Here is a 14,042-nt window from a genome sequence, read left to right on the forward strand (position 1 = left end):
CATTACATTATACATAAGCAAATAGCCATGCCTTTCGATGGGTGAAGAGGGGCAACTGTGCTTAGATTTGGGGGCACCTATGAACCCTCCCACTTGTGATAATAGTTGCTGGTTTAGCAGTGAGACTGCATTTCTTTTCCAGTGCTTTGGTTGTATGTATAAATTACTTTATACTCCAGTTTTCTCCATTGAGATCTGTTGGGGAATTCTACTTTTGTTTATCAGGTCTTTTAATGACTGTGTAGGCGGGTGACTAGCTTTTATAGTAAGTGCAGCTATGAAAGTGGTCACTTGGCAGCAGCATGGTTTGCAAGGGGTCAGGTTGCTTTAACAGACATGCAAATTACTGTTGTTCTTGTGTTGAATCCTAAAGCAGGTGGAGTCCATCCTCAAAAGAAAATACCAAGACAAGCCACGTCATGGCTTTGCTATTACTGCAGAGCACTGACTGTAAAGTGCTGTTGCATTTTATTTTCTTCCATTTACAGTCAGTTGACTGACCTGCATTCTGCATAGACAGCCATGTGATTTGAGCTTAATGAGTCAATGGCATGTGGGACAGACAGGTGGCTCCTCTAAGCATGGGTGAAAAGCCCATTTATGTGTCTTATGAATTATGTTAAAATTGATGGGAGTGGATAATATCCAAAGTATGTTGGCATTTAAAAATGCTCTGCGGCTGCCCCTGTGGCTGTTAATGCTCACCCATACAAGCACCTTGTAGCTCCAGGACCCTCTGGCACAGGAGCTGGTGTAGGTGGAAGATGCAGCAGTGGCTGTGTCTCCTGAGGGCACACTCCCAGGGGGACAGCTGGTGTCCTGGGGAAGGTGGGGGGCAGCTGATTAGTTTTGTCCTGTTTCTGTACCGAAACAGCTTGTGCATCTGCAGTATTCTGCTGCAGAGTGATTCTAGAGGGACTCTCAGCAGGGGCAGAAGGCACTGCCATAGACATATCAAGTGTGGCTTATGTCCATGCCAGCTTCAGCTGTGAAGGGCTGAGCTGTGGGTTTCTTCCAGGCTGGCTCAGTTTGGGAAAAGGCACCAAGACCCAGCCCTTCAGAGGCAATTCACTGTCACAGGGCGTCCTGCTTAGGCACGGTGCCAGGCTGAGGGCTCAGAACATCTGATTGTTGCTAGAACCAGCCTTGTAAGGACCAGCACAGGCCAGAGCTGAGACTGGTGAACCATCCCCTTGCTACTGCTGCTTTGTAACATGAAAATAAACCATTTTCTGTATATGAAAGCCTGCAAGGTAATTAATAGCCTAGCCATTAAATTCCACTGCAGTATACTCAGTGTTAATAGGCTAGCTAAGAGCTCTGCTTGAAATTAATAAGTTGCAAATGACCCAAGGGCCACTGCTTCATGCTTGCTTTTTTCCCCATTTACCCACCCAAAATTACAGAATTTAAATAGAAAGACAATTTTCATTTATGAGCTAGTATCATTATTCATAACTGGAGAGTTGTAAGGAATAAAAAGCCTTTCTGGTTAATTAGAAACTGCAGCATCTTGGGGAAATTTGGAAGGGAAGAAAATCTGGGGTTGACTGAGGTGCACAAATATAAAGCACAAATCAAAAGGAAGGCTAATTTTTGCAAAAATTTCACAATGCTTGATCCTAAGAGTCCCGCTCTCCTGTGCAGGCCAACGATCTCACTGCAGGGAGCATGGAGCACACCAGGAGGTAGAGTTGCCACATATCCGGGGTGTTTCCCCACCTCCTGGCTGCTCTTTCTCAGGAAGATAGATGGATGTGCTCCAAGAAGGAAAGGGGGAGAGGAATGGCCCGATCAGCTTCTGATCTGAAACAGCAAGTCCCTTTTGCTGGTCATGCCGTACAGCTCTGGAGCTTTCTCCCAGCACTGACCTGCTTGGTCTGCCTTTGGTGAGCTGCTTGTGAAATGTGGGAGAGGTGCTTGGAAGGAAGCAGGAGCAAAACTGGGCAACTCCCCTTGGAGTCACAGAGCTGAGACTACTGGGCCAAAATCCCCTCTCCCCTCTGAAAAGGGTCAGGGTGGGAGAAACTTGGAATGCTTTTGTGTGTAACTGACTTTTTTCCTTGCTCTCAGGGCTGTCAGTCTGCTATCCCCTGCCAGCAGCAGAATCTCTAATTAAAACAAATTACGGGGAGAAGACGTAGAAGTATAGAAATGCTCTGCTAATTATGTGGCTTGCTTAGCAGGAGAGCTGCGCTGTGGTTTTGTTAGTGTCTTTTCTAAGAGAAGGTGGCATTGCTCAGAGATGCTGGGGAGAGAGAGGGAGGGAACAGTCCTGGAAACATGAGTTATTTGTATCCATTGTATGCGTGTGGACTACTTCTATGCCCGAAGTATCGGCCTGATTCCTGTACTAATGCCGCTCTTTCCACACACTCTGAAAACCTGGTATTTCTACTGAGCTGCTGTGTTCAAAAGCATCTCTAATGTTGTGTACAATCCCCCTGTAGCTCCAGATGCTCATCCTCTTTTCTTCCATCCCTACCCCATCCCTTAGGGACGATTAGGGAAGAGCTTGTAAATTCATAATTATGGACCTTTTCAAACCTAGATTAGTTCCTCCAGTCTATCAGGTGAATGCATATTTATAAGTGTTCTTAAAAATGCGCCATCCTTCACTCAATGAGGTGTAATGAATCCTTCATGTAAATACATGCTCAGGTGCAGAATGGAAAAATCCTTAGGGTATTTTTTAGGATTATTAGAGGGATGTTCCTTGAGTTAGCTTAGCTTCTCTCAAAAGTGATAATAAAAGTGATTTAACTATATACAATGCACAGTAGTAAGTTAAAAGAACTTAAGGAATAACTCACCTATGCTGCTGAGATCAGACTCTGAAGAGTGCATCTTCCAAATACAAAACCAAAAAACTTGGTTATTGATACAAGAAACGGTGCTTGAGATGCCTGGACCTGTAATTTCTTGCTATCTAGTCTCTTTTCTGCTCTGGTAAGACTTAACCAGTTTTGCATTTCTAGTTTTGCTATAGAACATGGAGTAAAGACTTTCTGAAGATGCTGGGCTGGTTGAAGTTGTCCCAGTGCTCTGATTAGGGGGTGGGAATACCCAAAGCCAAGCTGTGGGAAAGGAAGCCAGAGTCTTCAGTGTCTGAGGTAGTGCTCGATGTGTTGCAGGTAAAGCAAGGTGTGTTCACAGCAGCCTGCTGACCTGCAGAGGCAATCTGATGTGGCAGAACAAGAGGAGGAATGTCATCTTGTGCATGTTGGCAGCTGTGGCCTGGTGGGCTGAAGGGAGGAGTTGTGAATCCAGAGTCCTTTTTACTAATCTGAGCTCTGCAAGTCATGGACTGCATGACTGTGGGGAAACTGCTACTTTTCTATGCCTCCATTTCTCTGGTAGAAATCCAGGTCCTTGAGCTAGACAGGGAATATTGGCTGTGGAATTACTGAGTCTTACTGGGCTCTGATAAGTGCTCTCTTGTCAGCACCTCCCTGTAGTCCCCAAATGCCTGTGCCTGATGTGTGCCACTGGCCCACTGGTTCTGCTGTGTTTCTGCATTTGGGGAAGTTGGTACTTGTGAGGGCTCGGACTCTGGAGGAGAGTCTGTAGGCAATTGCTGTAGGGGGGGCTTGCAGTGAGGGTTGGGGTTTGTGACTGTTCCCCTGGTCAGTCAGACTTTTTTTTTTCTTCCTCCACGTGAGCACTTGTGAGCTCTGCCATGAGAGATGACGACAATGAATGAGTTGCCTCTCTTCTAGGGGAGGCATTGGATCTGGTAGGCTCTCAGGAGGAGACTGATTTGTGTGCCCATCGTTGGCTCTGGTGCTGACTCATGGGTAGCCTTGAACAACCAGGTCTGGTTTCCTTCCTCGTACTGCAATTTCTCTGACTGCAGAACCTAGCATTTATTACTGTTTTGAGTATTTAGTTTAGCATTTTTCTACTCACAAATGTTAGTAGTGAATCTTAAAAAGTATGTCTCTGGGACATACCTGTGATTACAGTTAATCAGGGCTGTAAGTGCTTCATTGGACTGATGCCAGGGCACTCAGTCACACTCAAAGGCGAACTTGCCTCTCAAATTCTCCTGCTGCTAGGTGGAAGAATACACTTCCTCCAGGTTACTGGGTGCCAGGGGAGGGAAATACTCAGTATTACAGCTGGAAGTGAGCCTTTCTCATCTCTAAGCCAAGTTAGGAAAACTTGCAGACTCCTGACCCTAATTAATAGAATCTATTCTACTTTCATTGCATGCTACTGCTTCTTAGAAAGGAGGAGACAATTATTCTGGAGTGTTAACAACTATCCTAATTTAATGTTGCATGGAATAGCTGATGCGGAAAGTTATCAGGGATTTTACGGCTACAACTCTCCAGAGTCTGCCTACCCAAAGGGAAAGGACTTTTTTACCCAGAACAAAGGGGAGTATATTTTCTAAAGCAATGAGTCAAGAAATGCATAGAAAAAGTGGCAAAACATTTTTCTCCAATGCCCATTTTCCTGCAGATTCATTAATTGCTGTGTGCCACAGAAGACAGCAGTTGCTCCTTGTCAAACTAGCAGGAGGAAAGTTGTATCCTCAGCCCAAGTATTTGCAGGTGGATCCTGTGTATGTGGTAGCCTTTGTCTGTGATGCTGAGTTACCTCTCTGCCTTGATGTAATTTACAACAAACCTAGGGATACTAGAGCCAAAAAGTTGCATGCACCTTGGAAGAACTTTGCATGCTTCTAGTCCAGACTGAGCGTGTGTGAACCCTACTCTCATTAAATCCATGAGCAACTGAGTGCGTGCTGCACATTACCAGTTGCCACCAGCCATAGTTCCCAAGTTTAAAAATAAAAAAAAAAACAGGTCAAGTATCTGAGCATGGAATTGCTGCGCAGAATAGAGATCAGCATGCAGGGGAGGTGCCTCCTTTCTTCCTGATAGCCCTTTTTCTCCTAAACAATATACCTGTCTGTAGGTGCTCTGTTTTAAGCCAGGTTGATGGTGCTATGGTTCTCTTACAAGGCTCTTGAACTCCCCCACTGAGGTCTGATACAGAGAAATTACTTTTGAGTGCCTTTCTAAACCCTGATTGCTTGTATTGTAAGCAGTTGTGGGTACTGTGTATTTGGGATGCTGAAGTTGGGGCTCTGCTAGCGTGGAGGTATTCAGGCTGTTCGGGTATGGCCTTTCCAGGGGCTCTGTGCCTGTTTTGGTGAGACTGGTGTGCCAGTCTCCTGGAGGATCCTACGGCCTGCCCCTGCCCACCTCGTGCTCCCTGAGAGACTGCTGAGAGGTTCGAGTGTCAGTGGTGACTGGCAGGTCATTGATGGATGAGATCAGCTCCTGGCACTGACTGCCAGCAGATCCTTCCACAGTGATCTTTTTCTCCTTTCTCTAAGGAGAAGTGTCAAGTTTGTCTTTAAAAATTACCATTTCTAATGTTACAGCCTGAAGATGTTGAAAAGTTTTGTTAATTGTTACAGCTTATTATGGTTTTAATTAGTGCATTTTTTTAATGTGGGCTGAGCTTTCTGTAATATGGATCTGTTTGAGCTCACTTTTTTCTTTACGTAAAGCAGAGCGCTTTACCATCTAATTACAGTGGACTTCACAGAGTTAGCTGAGGGGCAATATAAATTACCCTTTGTCCTAGCTCGTCTCTTGATGCATTTTCTAGTTTCCCATTATTTCTTTTTATGTTCTTTGCATTGTGAAGCTAAGGAATAAAATTGAAAACAACCAGGAAGGTCAAGGTTTGGGGTGGGGGGAGTTGTGTGCAAAACCCCATCAACTGCTTTTCTGCACTGTTGATCTGTGCTGCCGCAGCTGGATGCAGCAGGCTGCATCAGGGAATCCAGAGCTGGGGCATAGCGCTCTCGGCACTGGTTTGCCTGCTCCCTGTTCTTTCTGCTCCTGATGTTAGAGAAGTGATGGATTTCATGCCCCTGCACCACCCCAGACTAAACCTAATGGTAAAGTGAACAAGTAGGGGAGATGGAAAGAGGCAGCTGGCAATAGTGCTGTGGCCAGGTACTCATTAAAGTCTCCTCCAACTCTCACAATGACCATTAATGACTAATTAGTTGTGCTCCCAGTGCCCCCACTGCAGTACTAATTAATTTAACAAGCCTCTCTGCTGCACGCAGTACCCATACAGAAAAGGGGGGTCTACATGGCATGCAGATGCCCTGCTGGCACTGGGGCACCCCCAGCCTGACCAGTGGCCAAGGAGGTGGGTGTGCTGTTGTACTCAAGGTTGGCGATGGGTTTGTCTGGGCATCTGTGAAGCCAGCTCTGCTGCTGCAAGTCTCCTCCCTGGCAGCGAGCAGTGGCGAGTGCTAGCTGCTCTCCTGCCCCAGGAGAGGGGGAGCAGGCAGGAGATGACTTGCAGCATGTGCTTATGGTGGCCTGCATGCTCCTCTGGCTCCTGCTGTAATTTACTGAGGCCCCGTGGTTTATTAACTGTAGTCTTGGAATGATGGATGGTGCTTGTTTAATGCAAACCTGCCTTTGGTGCTGCTACTTCAGCAGCTGCTGATTTGTTTTCTTCCCTCCTCTGCATCAGAGCTGGTGGTAGCCTAGCTGGGATCAGGATAAGGCACTGTTTTCTCTGACCTTGATATGGGCATGAGCTTGTCCCTTTTCTTCCCACTCCACCAGCCACCTCCTTTCACCTTTGCCTTGGTAAAAGCAGGGTATAGGGCAGAGAGCACTGCACACAGAAGCAGGAAAGCTGTGGGTGGATGGCCGGTGACAACAGGGCAGCACCCTGGGGGTGCCAGTGGGTTTGCTGAGGGCTGGAGTGGGGAGCAGGCAGCAAGCAACACGTGCCTGCCGGCTGGACAGAGCCAGTGCAGGGACACTGAGAGCTGCCTCTCCAGTCTGCAGCTGGATCTTGGGAGGGGACACCGCTCTGCCCAGCGTTCGGAGGGCTTCCTGCCTGCTAGGCCTGGAAGAGATGAATGCATTCCCCAGCTGCTCTGCCTGGCTCTGCTGTGCAGCCTCCAAGAGAAAAGAGGATCTGCTGCCCTCCTGGCAGCTTGGCGCTGGGCAGAGACAAGAGCCAGCCTTGCCATGGGGGACAAGGAGAGAAGGAGTAATGGCTCTGGGGCAGGACTGAGCTGGCCTGGCCTCCACTGGTGTGTGGTGGGGAGGCTTATTAATAGCTTGGTGGTGCTGTGTTACATGGCCCATTTTGCAGCTTTTCTTGTCTGTTTTGAAACTGTGAAATGAGGCACAGTAATCAAGGAGGGTTTTAATAACCATCCCAGCTCTGACATTTAAATTACAGATGGCATTTTCAATTAAACAGGCACTCTCAGCAGGTTTAATTTAGCTATCAGTTCTGCTTTGTTCTTTAAGTGCTTTCTTAAAAACAGTGATGAATTTAAAACTTGCTCCAAAGGGAGAAGGAGCTGAGGAGGGATTGGAGCTGGCTGGAGATGGGGAAGCCCCTTCAGGGGATGCTGAGTGTGCAAAGGGAAGCCAGAGACTGAGGAGATGAGACGCTGAACTCCCCCAGCACAGATTTGTGCACAGGATGCCCGACATGCTGCTTTTCTTAAGTGTCATTTTGTGTGCCTGCATGTGTGCATATGCAGTCACAACACCATGCTTCCAAATGCAGTGACACCTGGACTTGAGCACCCCATCTATTCTGTGGCTGATCAGGTGCCTGTGTGTGTGCCTGCCTGCTTTCACTCCTCTGCTCCATACCGTCTTTCTGATGGCAATACCTTATGCATAATCTTAGAAAACACGCTTGGCTGACATAATCAATTGCATACATCTTAGTGTATACAGCATGGTGTTGCCAGCCTTGTGCCTGGTTGTACTCCAGCTCCAGAGTGGATAGCTGTGCCTCTGCACTGACACTTTCTCTGGCAGGAGCCCTGTTGTCCCCATGTGCATCTGTGCTGCACTACTGCCGTGTTATTACACCTGTATTTCATTGCTGTCCTGCTTCTGCCTGTGCATGATGCACTGTCCCACAGCACAGCAGCCTATGGAGCTGTCCGTGCACAGCTGCATTCACCCGCAGGCCCACAGCTGTCCTTTCTATCTTTTTACACATGTATGCTCCCATTTTACCAGGGCACCCCAAATCCACTTACACACATGAGCTCTCCCTTGTACTGTTCATAGTTTGCTTGCTTCTTCCAAGCAAGACTGAGGCTGTTTCCAGCTCTGCTTAAACATGAACCTAACAAGAGAAGGCCATAAAGGGCATGGTGGGAATTGTTGGTTTGGTTCAAACTTAATTGTCTCCCTGATGGCTCTGGCTTGCTTTCCTCAGTAGTACTGGATGTGCTGGTTGCTGACACACTGAGCTTGGTTTGCAAGTCGTTATGGGCCCTGGGAGCTGCTGCTGCTTGGGGCTGCCTGTGCCAAGAAGTGCCCTGCCTCTAGGTCTCTCCCAAGAGGATGCAGGGAGCAGTAGAGGAAGGGAAGCAGCATGCTAGTTGTGTCATACAGCTGGGGTAAGTGCTGCTCTTGAAAAGCCTGTGTCGCCTGGCACTCTGAATCTTGGTGGCCTGCAGGCAGAATGATACCCGGATGGAACTTGCTGTATAATTGAGGCAGGGGTGAAGCTGGGGCAACCCCAACTTCTGTGTGCCTGCGGCTAGTCTGCTGCCTTGCTTGTGAGGTGGACACAGCTGCTCTTTACTTAGTACAGATAACGCCTGGTAAGTGGCCCTGGAAGGCAGGCTGCATTCTCCCTCGCCTGTCCCTCTGCACGCAGTGCATGAGTCTCCAGGTCCTTGTGGTCCTGCATGCTCAGGTCCTGCTTTTCTCCTCTCTCAGTATGGCAGCCATGGTGGACAGCCAGTCTGGGTACCTGGTGCTTTCAGAGGACGAAGCTATAGGGCTGCCTGCTTCCAGATCACTTCCTGATCTCCAGGAATTAAATCCTGCCTGATTTTTCTTGAGATGTGTGTTTCTAGTCCTTCATAGCAAAGCTCATGATCCCCTAGGTCAGCAATGTCTCCTGTTACCTCCATACCCAGGTGAAACAGCTGGAGTTCTGCCCAGTGCAATTACAGGTCAAGGATCACTTGTGAATACTGATGAAGGAAACTTATTTCAAGTAGTACAATTTGGGAAAGTCCTGCTTGGGCCAGAGCATAAAAAGGGGATGGGATTGGGAATTGGGATGTTGATAGCCAGCTCTGCATACTGTGTTGCTACAAAGACCTGGAAGTCACAGCTTGCGTGAGGGTGTAGTTCAGGACAACTCAGCTATTGTCTGTGCTTACAGTCCTCAGCTGGTGACTTCCGTGACAGAGATGTGTTGCAGAAATTAAGGCCATGGTCCTGGGCCTTCCTTTGGGGGGGCTGCTGTGGCACTTGGAGAAGAGCCTTTCCCCTTCTGCTGAGGAGAGTGCCTGCTTCCTTACAGCTGTCGTGAGGAGCCTCCTGCGTTTCTTTCCAGTGTAAAACAGGGCTGGATAATTTCATCACTGCTAATAACATTTCTAGCAAGGCAAGCTACAATAATGATAAGGGTAATTGAATCTCATGCTTCAGGGATAAGCTGAGCTCAGGAGGGGAATCGGGGAGGAATTCATTTCCCCCTTCCCTGTGGAAGCTGCTTTGCACAGTCGATCATTTGTGTTGAAAGGCTGATGATTTCCCTGGCACAGGAGCTGGGCTGACCCTAACAGCTGGGCTCCAGAAGATCCCTATTGCCTGCTGTCTGTCCTGGGTCTCAGCGCTCTGATCTGCGGCAAAGGGTGAGCCGGATTTGCCTGCAGTCATTCCAGGAGAAAGTGGAGAGCCGTGATAAGGGGAGGCAAGGCACTGCCTGCCCGAGGCTATCAGTTGCTTACAGCCTGCTGGCATGTGCAGGTGTGTGCTGAAAGGCAGTGTGAGTGGACAAGGGTGCCAGGAGGAACAGAAGCAAACTGTAAAGTTAGCCCCTAGGTGTTATGTTCCTGTGTGACTAGCCTGGTATAGAAAAAGCATGTGAACAACTTTGATAGTGGTAAATTTTTCTATGTCCAGAGCACTGCTTTGATTTTTAACTTGGGGGTGGGGGGTAAGCTAACCTACAGGGACATGCGATGAAGTGAAGAATATGAAGCCAGGCTGTCCTAAGAGTTGCCAGGAGACAATACCAGCTCTATTGTCAGCTAACATCTATGGGCTTTGGTGAATCTAATCCCCAGGACTTGGAAAGTTGCCTCTTACCTGTCATCAAAATAGCAAGTTCTAATTCCTGAAATTGCATTACAAAAATTGTTCATAGTATTTATGGTGGAACCTTAATTTCAAATAGTATAATTTGAGAAAATCCTGACTGGGTCAAAACTTGGAGGGGGCCTAGGAAGCAAAATGTGTCTGTATAACTGTTTTGTGTTATCCTCTCAGCTCCTAATACCATCTAGAGGTGGATGCATTTCAGTGGGGTCTGAGGGGACCTCTTAATACCCTTCTCTTACCTCAAAGGAGCATTGTCATTTAATTACCTCATTTATGCTTGTTGGGAAGCTTAAAGCGTTCTAAGCTGTGGGAATGAAAGGGGCTATAGAGGATAGTGTGTTGTTATTTGTTAAGAATAAACCACAGAGTGATGCAGCTTAGCTAAATGGAGCTTTCAGACCTATCTGACAGGGTGGGAGCTCTCACTAAAAAGACCTGGCTGGCTGAGCTGGAGAGAGGAGATGCCTGGCACACAGTGGGAGAAGGATGTCAACAGCCAGCAATCTGCCCTGGTCCCCTCACTGTACTCCATGACCATCTACTTGGATGGATTGATTTCCCCCAGTGCTTGGTCTGGATAGGATCAGGTGGTAAAGTTGTCTCAAGGTCTGTAAGTGGGCATCTGAGACCTTGAAAATGAAGTGACATGTTCAAGAGCCATGCAGGGAGACTGTGCAGAGCAACTTATTGAATCCAGCGGCACAGAGGTGTTCAGGAATGCTCTGGAGTCTTTTTTCACTTCTGGGAGACAAACCTCCGTGCTCAGCTGTGCTAGTCCTGGAGGGAGGGCCCAGGAGGCAGGAAAACATTTCTATTCATTTTTTTTTTCCCTCTTAGCAATTGTGAATTATTCATGGAACTCCGCTGACTTAGTGCTGGGGAAAGGACTTCCTGTTCATTATTTACTGATCTCTTCAGAAGCATTACACTTTTTTCTTTTTTCTTTTTTTTTCCTTGGGATCTCTTCAGGAGCAGGAGAAGTTTGTCCTCCTGGACTTTCAAGGAGTCCTTTGCCATGTGCCTTTGTTATTTATTCTTTATAATGAAGCTGCTAGAATTAATTCCTAAGAAAGACAGTGTAAAGAAACATCCCTGTCATTAAACAGTCTTCAGAGCTGTGGTTAAAAGATTTCCAGGTGGCAAATGAATGCCTCAGTGGACTCTGTGTCAATTGACTCATGATGTGATTGACTGATGGTGTCTAGTCTCATATTGAAGCTGTCCTTGATGTCTATCACCTGGTTCCTTCCCTGGCTGTAAGCATGGGATGAAAAGACTGCAGTGCAAAGCACAAAAGCCCTGGTGACCATGCTGGGAAGGAGTCCAGCAGTTTGGCCTGGGACAAGGTCTCTCTTGAGGTTACCAAAGCACCACGGATAGGGGGGTAATACCCTTGGATTTTTTTGGGCAAGGCTGTGGTATGTGGGATCCATGCCCTGTAGCAGTGTCACTCCTTGTTCATCAGACAAAATCTGAGTCACATTCCTATCACCTCTGCATCATGGAGTCTCTGATAATCAGAGAGACTGGTCTGTGCCAGCACGTCCTGTCTGTTCTGGGGTTGGGTGCCTGAATGAGACAGTGACACATCTCCTACCTACAGTCCGGCACGTGATGGCATTCACACACATTCCTGTACGTGCCAGGAAGCACACTGAGTTTGCTTCTCACTGGAGTTTTGCTCTTTTTTTTTCCTCTCTTTCTCCAGCCCTAGCACTTTGTACAAACGAAGGTGTTGCAAGCTCTGCCTATTGTTTTTTTTTTTTATGGGGCATTTGCTGTTTTCTAAAGGTGCTATTCATCCTTATCTAGTGATTTGCAGATACACGTAGGGTAATTTCTCCAGGTCTATTTCCAGGTGGGACTATGATAGTGTCAAGTAATTAATTGGGCTATGTGGTCTCTGAGGCCAGCTTCAGACTCCTGATTACCTGTGCGGATGAGCCAGGGAATTGCTGCTGTGCATACTGATGAAGACAAGCTTTCTGTGGGAGCCTGCCAGGCTGGGGGGGGGGGGGGGGGGGTGTGTGATTGCTGGTGTCAGGGGAAGAATGGATCAGAGGGTGTGAATTGCACAGCAGGCATCTGTGCAGATGTGGCTGTGAAACAGACCCTGTAGCATTGCTGTTGCAAGCAGGGCAGTTGGCTGGAGCTGGAGCAAAGCCCTCTCTCTCTCTGGGACACTATTGACACAGAAGACACTGTGGCTCTTTGTATGGGTCTCTATTGGCATGCTCAGACTGTTGTATGTTACATCCCCTGTATTGTGCTCTGTCTGCTTTGTTTGTGCTTGCTGTGCAAGGTCTGCCTGCCTCTTTGTAAGGTGCACAGCTTGGCAGGACTCCAGTTCCCAGGAAAGCCTCCTGAAGACTTTTGAAAGACCAGAGGAGCAAAGTGAATTAGAGGCATGAAACTTAGTTAGTTGCAGTCCAAAGGAAGGTAGCAGTTCATCTGAACAGGAATTGCTCCCACCTTGGCTATTCCCACCGCCTCCTATCCAAGATCATTAGACTTATGAAGAAGCAAATGCAAAGGAAAGGTTTGAAAGCATCCTGGAAAAGCTTGGCTGGGGTTTCTGGGTTGTAGTATACAAGTCATTAGGAAAACAGCAGCACCTCTGCCTCTCAGTGAGCTCTAATGATCTCTGGAGATGCAGGTTAGCTGTCTGGCCAGGCTGCAGTGTGGGGAGACAGGGAAATGGGCATGATTAAATTATTCAGGCAGTTCAAAGGTCTCTGCAGGCAGCTGCTCATCGTGTATGTGTAGGGGAAGGTTGTAGCATTGCTGATGAGTGTAACCTGTAAGGGAGGAGACCCAGAGTGTGTTGCTGAAGCCTGGCAGTTCTTGGCTCAGGGGTGTTCACTGGTTGGCACTGACATCCAGGGGCTCAGCAGGACAAGCTCCCAGTGTCTTGCAAGACAAATGTCAATATCCAGCACTGTGCCACTCTGACAAGAGGCGGCGTGGTCCCTTTTTTGGTCTCATGTGGTAGACGCTCTCCAGACACCCTGGGGTATTCCTGGCTGTTTCTCTACCCACTGGACATAACAATGTTCTCAGCTATTTTCTGCCACACAGATGTGCAGCAGTGATGCCCTCAGGGAGGGAGAGCTTGTGTGGATTTCCATCTGACACCAACTGGGTATTGAGGGAGGTAGACCTTGATACTGATGGGGCTTGGAAATGAGATGAAATGTCATTCATTTTGCATGCAGGCAAAAAGCACAATAAATGAAAGGATTAGATGGAGTATGCATGAAGGGAGAGCTCTTGTCCTGATCAATAATTTAAAAATTCCCAGGCAAGTGAGAGTTAGGGCTGCATGTACAAAACAGTTATTTGAGGCTTTAGAAAAAAAAAAAGCAGCAGCAAAAAAACCTTCCAAGAAGCTATTAAAAAGACTAGTTTGTTCAGATATACTGGTTGCATTTGAGCTGAAGGTTGCAGTTAAATGTAACTGGAGTTTATGCACGTATAGGAATTCATAGTTACTTCTATTCAAATTGCCTTAAACTCTGTCCATGTCATGATAGCATAAGGGAGAATAAAAAACTGAGATAGCCCTGTCCACTTAAAGGAATGGCTTTGTCTTACTGAAATCGTAACAATTCAAATGCTTTTTCTTAATGTATGCTATTGTGTCCAAACTTTTATTCCACGTGGCTGTGTGCTGTGTTGGAGGCTGTACGAAGAAGTGAATGAGGCTTGGCTGGGGAGGCAACGTGGTTCGGAAAACAGGGTTGTGGGCTTGGAATTCTTGGCTGTACTCGCAGGCTTCCTGTGTGACTCCTAGCTAAGACAGGCTTATGTCTCTGCTATCCCTGTACTAAAATAGGGATAATAGCTCATGGAAGGTAATAAAATCTGCTGATAGTTCAGAAGCACATA

The 14,042-nt window shown here is 47.4% G+C and overlaps 1 protein-coding gene across 2 annotated transcripts in view; it reads left to right on the top strand.

Annotated features, from left to right (window-relative positions):
* The window catches only part of LOC127024651 (F-box only protein 6-like), a 63,001-nt gene that overhangs the window by 31,050 nt on the left and 17,909 nt on the right, over window positions 1-14,042 (top strand). The window lies entirely within an intron of this gene.

This window comes from Gymnogyps californianus, chromosome 21 (assembly GCF_018139145.2).
Source record: "Gymnogyps californianus isolate 813 chromosome 21, ASM1813914v2, whole genome shotgun sequence".
In the NCBI taxonomy this organism is placed as follows: domain Eukaryota; kingdom Metazoa; phylum Chordata; class Aves; order Accipitriformes; family Cathartidae; genus Gymnogyps; species Gymnogyps californianus.